The 20,263-nt window shown below is 40.4% G+C and overlaps 1 protein-coding gene across 6 annotated transcripts in view; it reads right to left on the minus strand.

Annotated features, from left to right (window-relative positions):
• The window catches only part of raph1a (Ras association (RalGDS/AF-6) and pleckstrin homology domains 1a), a 91,303-nt gene that overhangs the window by 61,909 nt on the left and 9,131 nt on the right, over window positions 1-20,263 (minus strand). For 4 of the 6 annotated variants that reach the window (XM_036568348.1, XM_036568306.1, XM_036568324.1 and 1 more), the window contains exon 2: window positions 2,969-3,037. The exons of 1 other annotated variant lie outside the window; for it this stretch is intronic. The gene's annotated coding sequence lies outside the window, so the exon portion shown is untranslated. Of the gene's footprint in view, window positions 1-2,968; window positions 3,038-13,103; window positions 13,212-20,263 lie in introns of those variants that run through there. One more of the 6 variants, XM_036568315.1, reaches the window with a different exon arrangement.

Below are 20,263 nucleotides of genomic sequence, written 5' to 3' on the forward strand. Positions count from 1 at the left end.
CATATTTAAACTGCACTCCAGTTCTCTGAAATCTCTGATCACATATTTACTAGTGCTACAAACAGCTTATCCCACACACTGCAGGAAGTACTAGCAATAAACAACAAGTGATGTAAAGGACTGTATATCACTCAGAGTATAATACAGGAAAGGGAAAGAGAGAGAAAGAAAGAGAGAGTGAGTAGAGGAAGACAACAGAAAAAGTAAGCAGGACATGGTGACATGCTGAGGAGGAAGAGTGGAGAAAAGAGCAAAAGAAAACACTTAGCTATCCTCCCGTACCCTCATTCAGTACCCACAGTACACTGACACCATTCCATCACTTCCTGTAGCCACACATACTTTGCTTATCTCCAAGAATTCCAAATAGTAGTAGCCATTCTGTGTGCTTCCTAAAATAAGAGGGAATGACCGACGACTGAACAAAATGTGTGGAAACGCAAACTGCTGTTCAGCAACTATAAATTAGCATAGACCACGATAAACCATCCTGAGAGTCTTCTTCACCACAAAACAAAGGGAGGCAAAACAGAGATTTGTGGTATATGAATAGAAAGAAAGCAGACTTGTCCTTCAACCTGAAAATACTAGCTCCTGGGAGAACCACAAAGCTTTGCAATTCAGAGATCCTGGAAACACTGTGCTGTGCTAAAGGACCATTCAGGCCTAAAAGTAACATGTAATGTTACTTGCCAAGTTGTGTAGTATTTGTATTGCAACACTGCATCCCTCAGCCTCATGAGTTCATCAGAATTCTTGTATCTTTTTTGTGTTTTCCTCTCTAAGTGTTCTTTGCTAGCCACTGATCTTAAGGATAATGAATGCATCTGTGGTGATAGCTTGCATTAGCACACTAACCTCAATTGGTTAGAGATTTTTCATTTGTTAAATGAGACAAAAATCAAACAGCCCATCCCTGAGTATCCACCTAAAGCACTTGCAGCCTTTTAAAATATATTTCCACCTTAAAGGCACATCACCAGAAGGGCATTTTAAAAGAACCCATATCCTACATTTTTCTTGTTTTTATGCTTGAGGTCTACTAATAACATCTGGGATTTATGTACCAAAAACAGTTATAATTTATTTTCACATTACCATTTTTTAACTTCTCTTTATCCATCAGAATTAAACAGGCTGTTTTTCTTACTGTGCCTTTAAGACTGAGCTCTGTTCTTATTCTCTGCCCTGTATTGTGCCTCATTCCAAAAGCAGTCCGGGCTGAAACAATCCTCATTACATCAGCATTTATGGGTGGGCTACACTACAGTGGGCTGAATAGGTGTGCTGTTTTTTGTGACATCACAAAACAGTGAATTCAAAACGAGTTAAACTTTTTTATTTCAAGAAAGCGAGGAAAATGTGGTTTCCATAATATAAGCCCTTTAAACCACGAAGTCTCACTTTTGAGACTAGCATGGCACTGCTGTGAGAAGTGAGAAGGCATGTTTACAACAGATATAGTGAAATTTTTTAATTTTGGACAGTGTCACTTTAAACCTCACTGACTACGTTAGATCCTAAAAGGAGGCAACTACAGTGGGCCCTAGAGATCTAGGGCCTGCGTGGTGACTTGGTCGTGTGAGAGTCAGACAGCAGCTGAACTCATCTGAGCAGTGTAAGAAGTCAGGAGCTGCCTCAGGGGCCAAGAACAGCATACGGCTGCACAATAACAAGCAACGCTGCCCAAGAGCTGCACATTTTTCAGCTTCTGTTTCTATTAGAATGAGTGCAATTAGGAACCTGATGCCTTTGCAGAGACACCAGAGAAAGCTTTGGGTTCTTCAGGCAGGTCCTGGAGAATAACAAATATTTTTGTTTTGCTTCAAGGCTACTGACATTCTGGCTCTCCATTGCTAAAAGGTGTCATTAGTACAAGCCATGGCTGGCTGAGTCATGAAATTATAGAGAGCAAAAAACTTTGTTTCTTCATAATAAAGCCAACAATTAGGTTATGCTATCAGCTAAAGATGTTCTTTACTTTTGGCAATGTCCCTCAAGCTCAGCTTTCCCAGGCCTAAAGAAAACAATGAGATGACTTAATTTCCCCAGAATGGTGCAGGATAAATGTCTCTGGAGCTCCCCACACGTTCCTCTTCAGACAGGCGGGTGATCTGGTAACGGCCCAAACACAGCACCAACACTAACCCTCCTCAGGCTTGAAGAAAAATGACACTTCTAATTATTGTTCCAGGAAACCAAAGCTGCTGGGTGCCCGACTCGTGCTGGTGAAGCACCCAGACAGGCCTGACGTCTGCCTCCACTGTCCCCTCTCATTAGCACGGAGCTAAAGCAGGCATCTTCAGAAGAGATGACCACACGTGTTCCCCACCCCTTCATCCTTTGGGCCTGAAGGGAGTACGGCGCTGAGGTTTCCCCTCACTGGGGCAGGAGGGGGTTAATAACAGTAGGGCTGTGAACATGTGTGATGGAATCTGCGGTGAGCTGCAGCCCTAGCACTGTGATAACAGGCCAGCAGACACACAGGGCTGTAATTCAGGAACATCAGAGACTTCCAAAGGAGAGCACTCGCAGAGTCCTCTACGACCCCCACATGGTTTTACTTTTACATGGAATAATCCACCCAAGTAAGACTTACTGGCAAGCACACTGCGAAACCCCTACCTTCAGCCAATGTTATGTGAGATTTTGTCAAACCCACCCATTTGAGGTTGATTTTAAATTGCTCGCCCCACCATTATGTTCTTTTCAAAACTGTCATCATTCTATATGGAAAAATTTGTAGCTCTGTTAAATAAACAGTAATGGATTGTTTATGGCAGGGAAAACCACAATGTGAGAGAGATCATAACTTCGTTTGGCTTAGTAGTATCCTAGCTTCTTTCAGGACAAAAGAAAGAATTAATGAGCCAAGGAACTGTAATAAAATTTCCAGTAATTCCGTAAAGAAGCAATAAACATTTCAAACTGGGCTTCGCTTTTTGTGCTGCAGCTGAGAAGTTCTCACCTTTGGTTGAGTTCTGCTACTGTTCCAAGCTGACAGAGACTTCGGAATGAAAATGAGCCCTCAATCAACCTGTCAAAGAACAATTAAAAAGGGTAAGTGATTAATTCAGGTTTGCCATTCACAGTAATTCATTTCTGCCTGTTGGAAAGGCCAAAACCAATCCACTCAGAGCTTGGATTCTGCAACGTAAGCATTAATCTAACAGCTGTAAATTCTCCAGTCTCAAGTACAGCACAACGCCTGGGGCAGGACTGTATAGTATAGGGCTATCGTTAGCTACTAGTGAAAGGCTTGTCTAGACTGAATCACTGAAACTCAGAAGTAATATACTCAAATGTGACCTGCGAAATGTAAATTTTACCAGTAATACCTGATTTAGGGATACATTCACTGTGGAATTCAAATCAGTTCAACCAAAACCAAAATAACACCTCCACTCACAAACTAAGGACCATCTGATTCAGAAGGCAGATTCACAATCCATTTGAATTCTATAGCACTTTTTACAATGGACTTTGTCACAAAGTGACTTTATTAAAATCTGTTCCAGACCTGCACTAAGCAAGCTGTGGGCAACAGGCACAGGAAAAACTCCTTAAGAAACCTTAAGAGAAGCCAAGACTCCTCTGACAACAGATGATACAGTATTGTGCAAAAGTCAGAGACCAGCCTGCCTTTATTTAATTCACAGTCAAAACAGCTGTTAAATAAATGTGGTTCATTTTCTAGGTGAAATGTCTGAGGAGATTAGATATAAGATAATCCACTTGCATAAAGAAGGAGAATAAGTGAAAAAAATAACTGGAAAAATACGAGTTTCCAAAAGTGGAGTTTAAAAAATGATTAAAAGATATTGAGAAAATGGGACCCCTAACAACTGTGCAAGACAACCAAGAGTGTCACCATCGGAAAAACAGCACTGTCAACTTTGAGAGAGAGGAGAAAATCAAGCTCCACTCTTGCTTCAGATTTGAAGAAATCCACAGGAGTTTCTGTCCATCCTTCCACTGTGAGAAGACAACTCAACACTGCGAGTCTGAAAGGATCAGTAGCTGTCAAGAGGCCCTTACTGAGTCCAGACCCCAACATTACTGAATGTGTTTGGGATTACTTGGATTCGTAAGTACCAGAAAATGCAACCAACTTCTACAACTGAACTTTGGAGGTGTGGAAAAACATCCCTGCAGGTTTCTTTAAAAACTTCCTTCGAGTCTCACGAAAAGAATAGAAGCTGAATTAAAGGCAAAGCGTGGACACACTAAATACTGAAAATGTGAAAATGTAATTTTCTGTAAAATATGTTTCATTCTTTTTTCCTGAAGCTGAAAAATGAATAACCTGTTCTTAATGGCTGTTCTGACTAGAAGTTAAGTAAATGAAGGCTGTGACTTTCACACAGTGCTGTACATCTTTGGGCCAATAACCGGAAGACTCTTAGTCCCTGGAATGCTGAAACCCGGCACACTTTATGTACGTAAGGAAATGTGTTACGTTGGCCATCGTGATAAGCAGTAAATCATATTGCATTAACAGCCCTATGAAATATCTGAAGTGGTCAGCAGGAGGATGTGAGATAAAACGCCTCTGGTTCACACATGCAGGAGGCTGAGAATAGAGCTGGTCAGAGGGACAGATGCCACTAACAGTGGCATTTAAACTGTCAGCTGCGAGAAGGGTGTGTATGGCTTAGTTGGGAAGTTCTATATATAACATGAGGGAAAATGCACTCCCATCACACACACTTCCTCTCCAAGTTGGCTGAGCAGCTGTGTGCTAGACAACTGTGCAGATCATCCATTCAAAGGGCAGCAGTCTAAATCTATTTCCCTTCAGCATGTGTGTGTGTGCTGCATGTTCCACTTGCACACATTTCATAACATGCCAGCCATTAGGCTGTTCCTGTTCTGAAACAATCAAGACATAATGTAAGACTAGAAACCAAGACAAGACCTGTTAAAGGTAAGATACAAACCGCTCCATAACCACACAAGATGTCGCAATAAACACTGTGTTTTTGGTTTGTTTTTCTTTGTTTCACTTTTTTTTTTGTTTTGGAATAAACCATGTTAAATTAACATTTCTGTTCGCATTTTGTCTACATATTTAATATCCTAAAAACTGCTATTGGTATAATTTGCTATTTGCCTTTATTTTTCCTAGTTAAAATGGATATTGGTGGGGAAAAAAGCATGAAATCAATTCAATGCTATGACTCCTATAACAAAATAAGCCTGAAATATCACCTACACTCATATTGTGTCATATTTGTTCCATGTTGCCCACCCCTAACATCACAATACTTCAAGAAATTTTCAAGATACTCCATATGGATCAAAATACTTAATTTTCCTGAACTTTGATAAGTTGGAACAGACAAAATGCATTAGTAGTACCATGTTTAAAAAAAATATCAAACAACTATGAATACAATCATTTTTATTCAACGTTTCACACACTGCACGGGCCTACATCCAATAAAACAGATCTAATTATGCTTTAATGATACATGCAGACACATGAGTGATCCTCATGTGCTGAAGATATCCACTATATACTCAGAAAGCATACTGTGATGTAATGTGATGTAATGTATCGTAAGGATAAATATTGCTGTATTGCCCACCCGTATTGTGTGACGTTACATTGTTAGCTATGTAGAGTAATGATTTGGAGAAATTATCTAATTTGGGATTTTTCTGACCAGTATTGGGATTGTGGTTTAAATTGTGATTCTTTTCTATAAATTATGGTCCAGGCCTGTAATTTTGGCCAAGAAGAACAAAAAATATTCATTTCTTCTGGCTTAAGGGTTGAGCACTGAAGGTAGTGCAACCAGGCTGCCAATTACTCATGGTTGTGTTGCCATGTACGTATCGCGTGGGTGTTTGGTTGCTTCTGATATGTCTAACTCATCCACAGACAGTCCACAAGGTCTATTTTATCATCAGGTTAAATTCTCCCCACTCAAAACTTAAGACAGCAGTGTTGATATTAAAGGTTGTAACTACAACTGCAGCTCTTATGATTATGAAAACTCTTCCAAGTTGCAATTTCAATATTAAACAGCTGTGTGTTTCCTTTGCGTATGATTGTCTTAAGTAAAGTGCTTCAGTAAAAAACAAATCTTTTAAAGAAAACATATTGGATCAGTTCTGGTTTCAATATCATCTGAAAGGAGAATGTGGTATTGTGCAATCCCTAATTTCAATCACTGACACAACAGCAATGCATTCTGCTACCCAGATCAAGCAGTGCAAGGATGTGAAAGGATTTTAAGTAGCACATGAATTTCAGTTACTTACACTGCCACTGTACATTAAACAGCAGATGAAGTGTTATCACTGAGCTTGTGAGTTTATGTAATGCTGTTCTGGTGCAAGTCTTGTTCTTTCAACAAAAACAAAAACATATGAGTTCATTTACGGTAAATTCCCAGCAGCCCAGTCACTCTATCCCTTCTTCAGTGCAAGAGAGACGAGAGCTCCTAATCCACTAAACTAGCAAGACCTCTGTGCCTCACCTCCAGCCACGACAGCCACGACAGCCACTGCCATTTGAAATTCAAATCAAACAGTAGCACTCGGCCGCAGCAGCGGGAAACTAAATGAGGGCCAATGTCCCTGAACTCATCACGTTCTCTTCACACTGGCAACACTGGACACAATGGGGCGATTAGTCCTGGAATCTGCACTCCCACAGCCCGTGTCCTTCCAGCCACACACAGCACATCTGACACATGCATCCCCATTCCAGATATAAATGAATTACAGTGCAGGAAGGAAAGAGCACGAGAGAGAGAGGAGAGGAGATAGACACTGAGGCAGAGAACGAAAGAAAAAAGGCAGAGAGAAAGAAATGAAAAACAGACGAGAGATAGATAGAGAGAGAGAGAGAGAGAGAGAGAGAGAGAGAGAGAGAGAGAGAGAGAGAGAGAAAAGACAGAAAAAGAGAGATAGAGATGTAAGCGGATAAATATGTACAGGACAGAGAGAGAGGAGAAAGAAAAGAGCGAGAAAGAGCTGTTACCATACTGCCCCCGTTACTACACACAATATATGTATGTCAAACATTACAAATATAAAATTAGTTTGCTAATTAAATAATTATAATGACAATAATAGTAATGTTGTTATTATTATAATTATAGTCATTAATACTGTTTTTTGTATACTTATTGGTATTTTCATGATTGTGTTATTGCTACTGTTGTAATTCTTTAGCAATACTGCACTTGACACAGGCATCCTAATAAAGCTATTCTCAACTGAACTATAAGAAGATAAACACAACGAGAGAGAAAAATAGAGAGAAAGAGAGAGAGAAGAGACAGAAAAGAGAGTTGTCTAGGGAGAAAAAGAGAAAACAATAGAAAAAAGAAAGAGAGAGAAAGAGAGAGAGAGAGAGAGAGAGAGAGAGAGAGAGAGAGAGAGAGAGGAGAAAAGTAAAGTGAGAGTTGTACCAAGATAAACATGTAAGGAAAGAGAAAAAAGAAAGAGAGAGAAAGAGCTAATAAGAGAGTGTGAAAGGAGAAAAAAGACAAAAAATTAGACAGATTGAAAGTAAGAGAGAGATAAAGATAAAGAAACAGAAAAAGAGAGAGATTGAAGAGAGAGAAACAGAAAAAGAGAGGCAGAGAGAGGGAGAGAGAGAGAGAGAGAGAGAGAGAGAGAGATTGGAAGTGCGGATATTGCATTATGCAGTATTATGCAGTAGTGAGGGGGGCTGCAGGTCAGTGGTACTGTACTACTGCTGCAGGCTTGTGGAGCAGAGATGCTCAGCGCAGCAGAGCTGTCACACCGCATCACTTTACCGGCAAATAAGCCAGCACTAATTAGACACGACTATTGACCCAAACCTAGGCCTCACTGTCCATCTCAACTTACACGCCATTCTCCCATCTCTAGTAGAGGTGCACGAACAAAGTCTATAGAATATTCACTCCTGACAGGCCGCTGGCAATAAACTAATTTATCTTTATTTTTAAGTTAAGTTTAAGTTTATCTTGATTTTTAATTTTTTTCTGTCTTTCCAAAAACGTTCCTAAAACCTTGAATAAACTGCCTGTAAAGAAATTTGAATTGTGCATAAAAATGTATGCTTTTTGCAGCCCTAATCTGTAGGATTATTCACAGGCCTTGCTGCATGGAGCAGATTCATTCAGAAATACATGCTTTCATTCACACAATACAGACAGTGTGAAGCTAATGAAAGCAAAGGAACACGCACACAAACACACACACACACACACATTCATTCAGCATCGCTTCTCCCGCAGATGTAAAAGGCAGAGACAGAGAGAGATATGGAGAAAGAGAGAGAGAGAGGAAGACCCTGAAGCTCTAATTTCAAAGTCAGACCCCCTTCCCTCCTCTGTAACAAGGCTGCTCTAGCCTGCCTCAGGGCTGTCACTGTAGTTGGTGGGTTTGGGGTGTTGACTCCCTCTGCAACCGCACCACCAGAGGCCGAACCATGTCACAAGACTATCTAGATACCACAGCTCAGCCTAAAATCGAAATAATTAAGCAACCAGAGAGCCTGAGAGACAGCAGGAGTGCTGCCACCTGCGTGTGAGGAGAGGCACTAGAGTCTAGAAGCCTTTAGTGGGTCAGTGGGACTAAAAAGTAAAGCCAATCAAACTTTCACTTATACTGTACTGCCACAATAATACAGAGCTGGCCTACACTGGAGATCATGGCCTCCCCTGCACTCTCTTTAAAGGGACTGATATACTCACCTGGGAGTTCTCCCTTATACATATTTAAGAGGTGCACAGTTTTCAGCTTCATGGTTGGCACTTCTAGGCATAATTAGAGTGTGAGTAGCTCATGGCAGAGCAAATTAGATGGAAACTAGAGTAGGCAAAATGGGGTCAGGCAGATAGAAGACTTTTACTGTTCAAATTTCTTGAATTGTTTTAGAACATGGTCTGGTGTCTGTCACTATCTACTGAATAAAGTAAAGCTCTTGTTTTTTGTTTTTGTTTATTTTTGTCAACCATACAATCAAAACCAGTGAAGTTTAAGGAAGCATTTTCTATTACTGCAAATATAGAGTTAAAGCCAGTTGTATTAAGCATTTTACAGCATTTTCAGTCAAAAATTCACCACATTCCATCTGCATATTATGTACAAAACTGTTGTGTGAGCCTAAACATAAACCTTACACACCACATACAAGATCTAGCAGACTACCTTACAGAACATGCTGATAGCTGACATTAATCTAATGTCAAAACAAGATTTTTGCTGGATACTGTAGCGTAATGTTTGAAATTTGCCAATTACAATAACACTAGCAATTTGATAAAAATGTTTAGATTCCTAAACAGGTATTTTATCAAAAACAGAAAAAAAACAGAAAGGTAAATTGCATACAACACTGCAGAATGACTAAAATAGTTATACAGCAGAAACTGTTTTAGAGCATTTCAGAAATAAATACAAAAAATATTTATAAGAAAGAGTACCGTAACAGTCCGCTACTGGCTGACGCTCTAGACGCTCAAGAGGCGTGGCCATGCTGATGGCTGTGCCAAGAGTCTCATGGGGGGTGCACACCCTCTGCAAAAGGGACCTTTTATGTTGTTAATGTTGCTGTTCGTCAGTTAAAAGGTATGTGGTATGTGTTTGTTGTGTTATCCTGTTTCGGGGAGTGGGTTCTGTTTTAGTTGGTATGGGTTAGTGGTCACCTTAAGGGTGAAGTGTATGGCTGATAGTGACCTCCCCTACAAGTTCAGTGCTATATGTGTGCCTTTCTGCTCTGGCGTTTAATGAAGAGCACTTCTCATTGTGGAATCATGGCCTCCCCTGTATATTACTCTACGCTAACGATACAAGCTCAACAATAATCTTATAGTCTGAAACCAGCTCCTGCATGAACCTGACTGTCCAAGGAGTGATGTACGAACTGTGAAGTGTTTTCAGAGTTGGAGATCTTTGAGCTCTAGGGATGTGTAGAAGCACGAAGATGTTGAGTCTGGGACCAGATGTGAGTTGTATACAGTGGTGATGAGGTAAAGACACGGCCCATGTAGACTCTGGAATGAAGCTGGTCAAGACAGACAGCTACTTCTAGCACAAAGATTCTCTGTACGAGTTTCTCCTTTGTGGCTCTGAGAAGCTGAGGTCTCATGACCACATGTGGGTCCTCTAGATTCTCCTTGTTGTGCCATTTGTTATTATCGCCACTTGTTCTGACACAGAATTGATTTTTTTTTTGTTCCTGTTTTCCATCTATTTCACATCTTGAGCTCCTGCTACAGACCTTGGGATAGCCAAGCCAAACAGGGGCCATCTCAAAGAGAACAGCAACCATGGCCAGAGATCCTGCAGGGAAGTGAGCTGAAAGTTCTCTTGGGTGTTCTCATCCACCAGCAGGCCTTAATTTGCACATGCTTTGTTTAGGAGAACAGCCTCACAGGACAAGACGTCCAGCTAGGGAAATTAGCAAAACACTCTTGCGACGATTACTGCAATACAGTAAAGCATGCCAGGAACATAGAGCTAACATAGTAACATCAAGAACTTGGTGGATGATCTATAAAAACAGGCTTACACAGGAACATAGGAACCTAGACTGTGGATAAAGAAGGAAGATTTGCAGGATTTTCAGCAGGCCTACTGTTGTTTACTGCCAGAGAGAATGACTGGCAAGAGTTCCAGACAATTTCTGACTAGGTGAAAAAAAGAATGATGGAAAGCCTTGACCAGTGCGATGCCTCTACCCTTCTCCGACTGCTCATCTACATCAATCATTTTGCAGACTGTCTGCCTGTCCAGTAAAAGCAGTGTAGTGTTTGTACATCAGGACTGACTGACGCATATCTATCAACTTCTGTGTCCAAAATCGTGAATTTATATGAAAAGTGAATCATCAACTTGGAAATCTGAACAGGCCTAGGAAACGTCACTCCTGCTGACAGGCAGGAAAAGTGATTGAAGCACTGCAGGGAGGAGAGAAAGTCCGTGTAGGAGTTCAACCAACGCAACCCAAACATTCCTGAACTGTAAATTCACACCAGAGCCTGAGGGAGGCAGCTACATTTCCCAAATCAGCTCCACTTTCACACTACAGTAGCAGCGTTATCACACTCGCACAATGTGTCTCAGTTTTAATCGCGTGTGAGTTGATTACTTTCCCCATGCTGGGCACCACTGGTGGGTCAGACTGATCCATTTCAGAACACACACATGGTGGGTATTTTACTGCGCATGCATAGACAGGAATGTACCAGCAGTGACAAGATCAGCACTACAAAAGATCAAATATTACAACACGGAGGAGGAGGGCTGGCTGTGCTCAGCAGAAGGTGGACACTGGAACATTCTTCAGGAAGAAGTGTAGGTGCGCACTGCACTGGAGCCAAAGCTTCGTCTGATTTACATGAGGCTGAACACTCTGTTGGCCCCAGCAACTTGTTTCACTTGTGACCACAGTGTTCTCCTCATGTGTGTCCTTGTACAATGTATATACTCTATGTATACTGTATATACTGTACACAGCACACTCAGACCTTTCCAGTAAAGTCTGTATCAGCAATCACACAGCATGACAAATGACATCAGGCTGGCAGTTACTTCATTTGATTGGATCTTTATTTAGTTCCACTTAAGAGACAGACTTATCTCAAATGCTTGTCATCAACATCCACCCTTTGTGGTCAAATGAAAATGACTCAAATGATCAAAGATACACAAACTTAGGCTGATATACACAGTTTTCAATGGGGATGCACTAAATGGGGACAAATGGGGCAATGCCAATATCTGTCATGTATATTTGTCAATGCTGAAGCTAAAGCTTATACATGAACATTTATAAAACATAGAACTGGAACTACAACAATTAGGAATGGGTACTTATGCCAGTATTTAAATACTGAAAACCACTATTCGAGTACTCAGTACATTTAATCTTTAATTCAATAAAGAGACATAGAAAATATAAAGACCATCAATTCAGTGAAATGTTTTTGTTTTAACAGGATGTAAATGGTTTGCTCATATTTGGGAGTGATATGTATATTATATTATATTACACTTTGTTACTCCAAACCACCACTGCCTTAATGTGAGTACGTTACCAAGAGCACATTGTCAAAGATGTGACTGAGAAGGCTTGCAGCATTATTGCTAATGAGGATAGCTACTCTAAGTGATGTTAGTTAGGTCCAGAAACAATGAAAATATAGTTCTCTGACAAACTAACATGTTGACACATCATTCAATGAGGAAAAAAGACATCTTCTTGTGTAGAAGATGACGAGTCCTCATCAACATCCACTGTTGTACCCATTTGCTCTAGTATCTAAGCTCAGCTCATCTGACACAGCCTAATCCAATATGAAAACCTGCTGACTTCCCACGGCAGTTTTTAAATAATAAAACAAAAAATTATTTGTCTGCACGTTCCTAAATTTTTGAGCAACACAAGTGCTGTCACCTAAAAAAGGTAAGCTAACAGTCCTACGGTAATTTCAGCCGAATTCGCTTAACGTTTCAGCCCTAACATTTCAGTCCTTTTTTGGCGTTTTTTAACTTCTCTGCAGTTAACCGATTATTTGTTCATTAACTCTTACCTGAACACCTGAATATCAAAATCATGCACGTCCCTAGCATCTACAAGAATGAGCAGTGAGGACAAATGCAACGCTTGTTAGTAGAAGGTTAGAAATGCAGTTAAATGAAAACTCATGCCGTGTAACTCAGGCCGTGACTTGATATATTCATGATAGGTTCACAATTCTGTATTCTGCATTGTCAAATCTCCACAGTGTATACTGTCACAGTTTTGCAATACAATATCACAATCTCACATTGCATTGTTACATCCCTAAAAATCACTAACATGCAGATATTTTAGCACAGTTGTGCAGCATCAACTAAACATTCTGCTCCTCCTGAGCACAACAAATATGTCCTTATATATCTGTAATTTTTACAGTTATAACTGATCATTTTTATGCAATTATCTGCTGATACTGATTTGACGATAGAAATAATACTCTATCAATGGACAATAGACGATAATCTAATTTCCTTCCATTAATCTAACTTTGCAAATATATATGAATATTTATACAGTTCTATATTATATATCAGACTAAAGCTATTTAAAAGACAGACCTGGTACTCACCATACTCTCCATCCCAAAACACAGAGGGATTGTTTTAGTCACTATGTTGGGAAAGTTCATATTCTGCAACACACCAAGAAAAGGGAAAAAAATATGCAAACATGGGGTGGAGAGCATGTGGCTAAACGGTTACGGGAGGGGTCCTTAAAAAAAGCATCACGCAGCCAACGGATCACAGGCCAGCCTGCCAAGATAAAGAACAAGCGGGCACAACACAAAGCATCCACTTCAGGATGCCGCCCTCTAAAGACACTGTTTCGGGCTAGAGAGACTCACACCCAGCCCTTCCCCTCTCATTGAAGGAATGCTTCAGTCAAAAAGCTCATGCCGCTAACAATGAATGAAAGTAAATATCCATTAGTTAGCATTACACAGATAGGGTCATGCTTGTTGTTGGCTACTAGCTTCTATTTTTTTTGCAAGCAATGTTGGCATGTGCGATCAAGCTATTGCCTTAAAGGGGCAGTATCATAGAAAACTGAATGTTCAATGCTTTTTTTTTTTAAATAGACTTTAATGTAGTTTTGTTAGCACTGGTAACATTTCAAAATGTGCAGTTCACATACAATCCATATATGGAAACTAAGCAGCAAAAACAGCCCGATTTTATTTCATTGTATCTGTGATGTTACAAAAAAACCAACACATTCATACATATCCACCTATTCAACCTACAGCAATTTAGGTCCACCCATTTATGCTAAAGTTACAAGGAGTGTTTCAGCTTGTACTGCTTTTTGAATGAGGCACAAAACAGCGCAGCCAATCAGAACAGAGGCACAGTAACAAAAAAAAATTGAAGGGTTAAAAAGAGAGTTTGCAAAACGGTCATGTAAAAATTAATTATGAATGTTTTTGCTTCATAAAACCCACAAAAGCATTACACATGGACTTCAGGGACACATAAAATACAAGAAATATGTATAATATGGTCCCTTTAATTTAATAATGTCCTTTATAAGGTCAGAAAAAGGAAGATGGGTCACAGAAGGAAGGACCAAGCTCTGGTAGCTACTTTCTGAAACAAGGGTGGTGCCCAAGCTGGACCCTGATAACTACTTCCATGGCAACCTTCTTAACAATGTGGAAGGGCACACACACACAAACACAGGGGTCAGTCAGCACATAACGATAGCTTACTCATTTAAATAACAGCGATTATCCACTTGCCTTGGCTAAATAAAGACATACAGATGTGCATGGACACACACACGCACACACTCACACACAAAACACACACACACCGGCAATGAGGGCCAGAAGCCTTAAAATATGAGCAAACAATACCTTCATGATTACCTCACCTAGTCTCCTGTTAGGCAGATTATCATAAAGAGCATGTGGAACCAAGTGAAATGCAATCCAAAGAGGGTGTGACATGGGACTGTTTATTCACCTGACTCACCAGACAGCCTACCAGGCAGCAATACACTACCTTTTTACACAGTTAGACATTATTTACTGTCAGAACTGGAATATCACAACTGAATTTAAACTTCTCTTACTGTATTAGGCAAGTCTTCATCTTAATACCCTCCTGGCCTTTTAAACTGAACATCTTAGGTTAGACATGGGTTGTTCAGCGTTTTTTGTGAGGTTGATTCAAATTGCTGTTTGTCGTTTAGCTCGATCAGCTGATGCCAATTCCGATCGGGGGTGGAGACAAGATGATACGATGCTTAACAACACAGGCAAAAGCACCAAACATTGTTTAAATACATTTAATAATCTTAACACTGCAAAAAACATGACACAGGTGCAGTTTTACAGCTTCAGGCCCAAACGCTTACATGCCTTAAAGCATTTTCAACTGTATTTTCAGACACAAATAACAAGTCAAGCAATTAAATGACTGTTGCACTGAATTCATAAATTGGATATAGGCATACTGCAATCTCACAAACTTGCGATTTACCATTTTTAAAAATCTTGATGGGTTCATAAGGTCACAGCACAATGTTAACAAGCTACTTAACAGCAAATGCACAACTAACAAGAAAAATCTAACACAACATTTCTATCATTTAAAAAAAGAGTGAATTCAAGAGTTAAATGGCAAACTTGCCCTATTAGTAAAATAACATAATCTGAGTCAATCTCACTGGATATTGTGGCAGTGTAAGATTGTATATGGACGATCTAATCGTTATACCGCACAAGCCTAGCTAATCACTGATTGCATATTTAAGCCGAAAATCAACTGATTCCAACCTATAACTGATTGAACTTTCTGTCCCAATTCACACCTGGTATTAATATCTAGAGTGATTTAATCACAACTGGACAGCGAGACATGTAGTGTTTACACCTGGCATTTCTATGTGTCTCCATTTACCACTTATGATCATATTTACTACATACATCTACTGTCAGTCTCTCTCTGCATTTGTCATCAAATATCAGATAAAAATGTACAAGGAATCACTGATCACGTACGTGTTTAGATTACAAGACAGCTTATGCAACTCAAAGACAAATGGGAGAGGAGGCGAATAAAGAAGCTAAGCAAAGCAGCCATTTTCATCTCTGCTGTGATGATGCAGTTGGTTAGACAGCTTTTCATTGCTGTCGGGGACATATCTGGACACTTCTGTGTCCTCACTACAAATGTTGTGGTCACATGGACACCTGACAGCCTCCAAAGGTGGTTTGAGTGATTAGATCACAATGCATCTCTAAGATGCTTACGACTTCATTCACACTTGAAGCTGTTCTTCTTATGATTGTATCACCGAAGACATATACTATATGGACGAAAGTATTGGGACACCTACACATTACACCTACAGGAGCTTTTATGACATCCCATCCTCAATCCATAGGCATTAATATGGAGTTGCTCCCATTTTTGCAGCTATAATAGCTTTCACTCTTCTGGGAAGCTTTCTACAAGATTCTGGAGTGTGTCTGTGGGACTTTTTACCCATTTATCCAGAAGAGCATTTGTGAGGTCAGACACCGATGTTAGACAAGAGGGCCTGGCCCGCAATCTCCGTTCTAGTTCATCCCAAAAGTGTTTGATGGGGTTGAGGTCAGGACTCTGTGCAGCAAGTTCTTCCACACCAAAGTCACCCAGCCATGCCTTTATAGATCTTGCTTTGTGCACTGGGGCTCAGTCATGCTGAAACAGAAAAGGGCCTTCCCCAAACTGTTCCTACAAAGTTGGAAGTATACAATTATATAAAATGCCTTGGTATACTGAAACATTAAGATTTCCCTTCACTGGAGGCCTACGCCAACCCCTGAAAAACAACCCCATATCATTATCCCTCCTCCACCAAACTTTACAGGCACAATGCAGTCAGGCAGGTAATGTTCTCCTGCCATTCGCCAAACCCAGACTCATCCATCAGACTGCCAGACAGAGAAGCGTGATTCATCACACCAACAGAATGCGTTTCCACTGCTCCAGTGTCCAGTGGCGGTGTGCATCCTGCCTCGGCTGTTGTTGTTCTTAGGTGCTTCCATTTCACATTACTAGCACTTTCATAAACTTACTTGCGGCAAAGGTGGCATCCTATGATAGTGCCATGTTTAAAGTCACTGTCTATCAAGATTGCAAGGCTACGTGGTTAATTTTCTCCACCTGTTAGCAATGCATGTGGCTGAAACACCTAAACTCAATACTTAGAAGCGGTGTCTCAATAACTTTGTCCATACAGTGTATGTTAATTCCAGGCATGGATGGAGTCTTTTGTGATTAGGCTACAGTGGTCAAATGGAAATTTGTTTCTCTATTCAGTTGTCATATCTTTTGTTTTTTGAAACTCTAGTATTCATGCTAGTATTCTAACTATATACATTTTAACACTGCACAGTGTATATTGGAACATATTAAAATCAAATTTAATCAAACTTAAATTTTGCAAAAAAAAAATAATAATTAGGCTGTATTGCCCATAAAAAGCCTAGTGCTTGAGGAAACATTTACTTCCAGTACAATGTGACTCAATCCTAGACTGCATCAATGTCTGGAATACCAGCCCTACAAGTAAAAGAAAAGCTCCCTTCAGGGTTTCACAATGAACCTTACAGAGGTGGCACCTCCAGGCACACCTGAGTCATTCTCGCCCAATAAAGACAAGAGGAAAATCTCTGTCTCAACACATCAGTTTCAGCAAAGCAGGATAGCTCAAAATCATCATGTCAGCAAAGAAATTTCTAACAAACCACCACTTGAATCACAGACAGGGCCTTACTGACTTATGTGATGGTGGATTCCTTCCAGAGAACTCAGATGACTCAGTGAAACAGTGTGTGTAATTCAATGAAACGCTGACTGGCAGAAGAGGCCAAATCTCAATTTGAAAGCAATACACATACGCCAGAATGAATAAAAGTGTACATAAAAGCTAAATAGCTGGAGAGCTAAAGCATCGTTAAAACGCTGTATGGAGACCCAGGGCTGTGTGGTGCCTTCAAAAGTGTGTTGAGTGGGTAGCGAAAAACAGCTGGAACAAGGGAGCGTTACGACAGCACCTTCAGGCATGTCAAAACAGGGGAGAGGCACGAAAGCCTGTAATGATGATCAAACGATTATACGTGCTTTCCACATTTCTCTCTCCCTCCCTCCAAGTAGAAAATAAAACAAAAAGAAATCTTATGGGTTATTTCATTAGTGGACATGTATGATGGGTTATCTGACTAGTACTTGTAATTCAGGAACACTAAATCCTGAAAAAGCTAATGCAAACTTTTAGCTTTAACCCCTCAGACATATGATGCTATCACACAGTTAGCAAAACACTACCGATAGCCCAGCAGCACGGAGCTGCGGCTGTAAACTGTAAGTGCTCCTGATTTCCAGTCACTCATTCCTCCCCAAGAACACAAGCCTCATTCTTCTTCTCATTCTGCCACATGAGGAGGAACAGCTCAGAAAATCTGGCACAAAACGACAGACAGAACAAAAAAAGAAGGGAAAAAAATGAAGAAAAGGAAAAAGAGGAGTGAGCTTAGATTTTCCAAACATGAACTTCAACATTACATCAACGGTGTTCCAGAAAGCTGCTTCTGTTCAAATTTCACCCCATTAAGAGTCGCCAGCAAGCTAAGAGAGTACTCTGAAGTATCATTTCCGGTTGCAAGTCTAAAGGGTAAAAGGTGGCAGTGGTACAAGAAAATGTGCACAAATGCTAGCTCTAGCTTCTCTGGAAGGCCAGCCTGATAGGCCTTGGAGTGGATTTACTCAAAACAAACAGGCCAGAACAGAGCAACACTAGACGCTCTGATTACGCTGGCAAGGCCAGGAAGGGATCTGAGCACAAAGCTGAGATGTTAGAACTCAGATAAGTGTGCACCAATCATACACTCAGAGACATGTGACCTGACAGAGAGACAGGCCAGTTCGCAATGGGCTGTCGTCCCCCTGTCTCACTTTTTCTTTTTCCATTCTGACAAACTCTCTCTCTCTCTCTATTCAGCCTGTCATTTCTCACTAACTCTCCCTGCATCCTCTTTTCAACACACACACACACTTGGCTGGCTTTCTAGAGCAGGTCAGGTCTGATCCAGAGACATTAGCAGTAGGCCGTTGGCAGTGCTGCCCTGGTCACATTAAATGGAGACCTAAGATCACACACCGCACACACGCACTTCCTGCCTGAACAGGTGAAGGACATATCTGCACAGTACATACTATCTCCTTTCTCATCCCCTCCATCTCTTTTCCTCACTTCACTCTCACTCCCCTTCACTATCTATCCCTCCCATTCCTCACAATCTGATGAAATAGTGAACGCTGGCACATAGCAAACTAGGACTGCCACTTCAGCCCTGTAAAGTTCCTAAACACTCGATCAGCAGCTTGATTTTTTTACTAAATTCAGTGGATGGGTAGCTATGCTATTCAGTCTGTAGTAGATATTTCTCAGTTTAGCTACAGAACCTAATCTTCTCAGTTATCATGTTGATGTGCTGCCTAGTGTCTAATGTCACCAACAGCACACGTTTCCCAAACAAGTGTACACATTGGGGGTAATGTGTATTATTCAAACCCATTCTTTATGTACAAATGGTCTGAATGGATAACAAAATAGCTTAAACCTCATAATAAATATTAACATATGAAAATGCATGGATTCCTGGACATTTTGTGTCCAAGAATGGAACATTTTTTTTCCTGGACCAAAAATCTAGACAATCTAGGAAAATCCTGGACAGTTGTCAATATACCAAACACTGGATAACCAGTTTGACTCTACAGTAACTGGACCTTTACCTCTCCATGGTCGGTCCTATTTTTCAAAAATAAATGAAAACTTGTGCTGAATCTCTAATGGCTCCCTTCTCCCAGACTCTACACCTAAACAGTGCATTATATGTCCAATATACAGCCATTTACACTGAGCCATAAGCTGTAAGACTATAAAATTTAGTGCACTATTTTGGTGTAGAAGCCATAGTTTCACTACCTATGCAGTACACTACATAGGGAGTAGGGTGCGAACATCTCATTGCTTCTCAAAAAATGATTATCCTTAGGAAAGCAAAATCTCATATCTCTCACTCTTCAACACAGGTAAAGGTCATATCTATAAAGGTTCCTCAGAGGTTCTTCCCATAGACAACTGTGAATGTGACTGCAAACATGCATGCATTAATGAGATCCTGCATTTTTTCTTCTTTTAACCTGGGTGATGTCAAAGTATCCTACTTTATAAAGTCTCTGGCTGCTGGGTTCGAATTGTGGCCAATGTCTCTTTGGTGAAAAGAGTATGAATGAGGTGATCTATATATTGTATCATTTTTTCCACCTTTTTCACCTTGTTTTAATCTTCTCCAGTTTTAAGCCACGTTATAATGATGAAAATCGAAGATGGTCAACTTGTGTGAGGGAATTCAGTTTGTCAAAAAAATTCACATTTTATTTAAGGAAATAACACTCTAGAATTTTGTTTCTCTTACAGGTGGTCTCTACTCTTATGGAAGACCCGGGACCCACTCAGTGCCCCTGCCCCACCCCTCAGTTCAGACCCTGTCTGGCTATATGTGAGGAAATGCAGAGCCTAAATTAAAAATCTGATTATGGCATTTTGTGATTTAATTCAGAACCTTTCAAGAGAGAATCGCGATGCATTTTTGATGCTCCACCAGCATAATAGTGCACATTCAGCATCCATAAAAAAAAGCAGCCATGATTATTTACTGAGTGGCTGCTC

This window comes from Colossoma macropomum, unplaced genomic scaffold, assembly GCF_904425465.1.
Source record: "Colossoma macropomum unplaced genomic scaffold, Colossoma_macropomum, whole genome shotgun sequence".
Classification (NCBI taxonomy): Eukaryota; Metazoa; Chordata; class Actinopteri; order Characiformes; family Serrasalmidae; genus Colossoma; species Colossoma macropomum.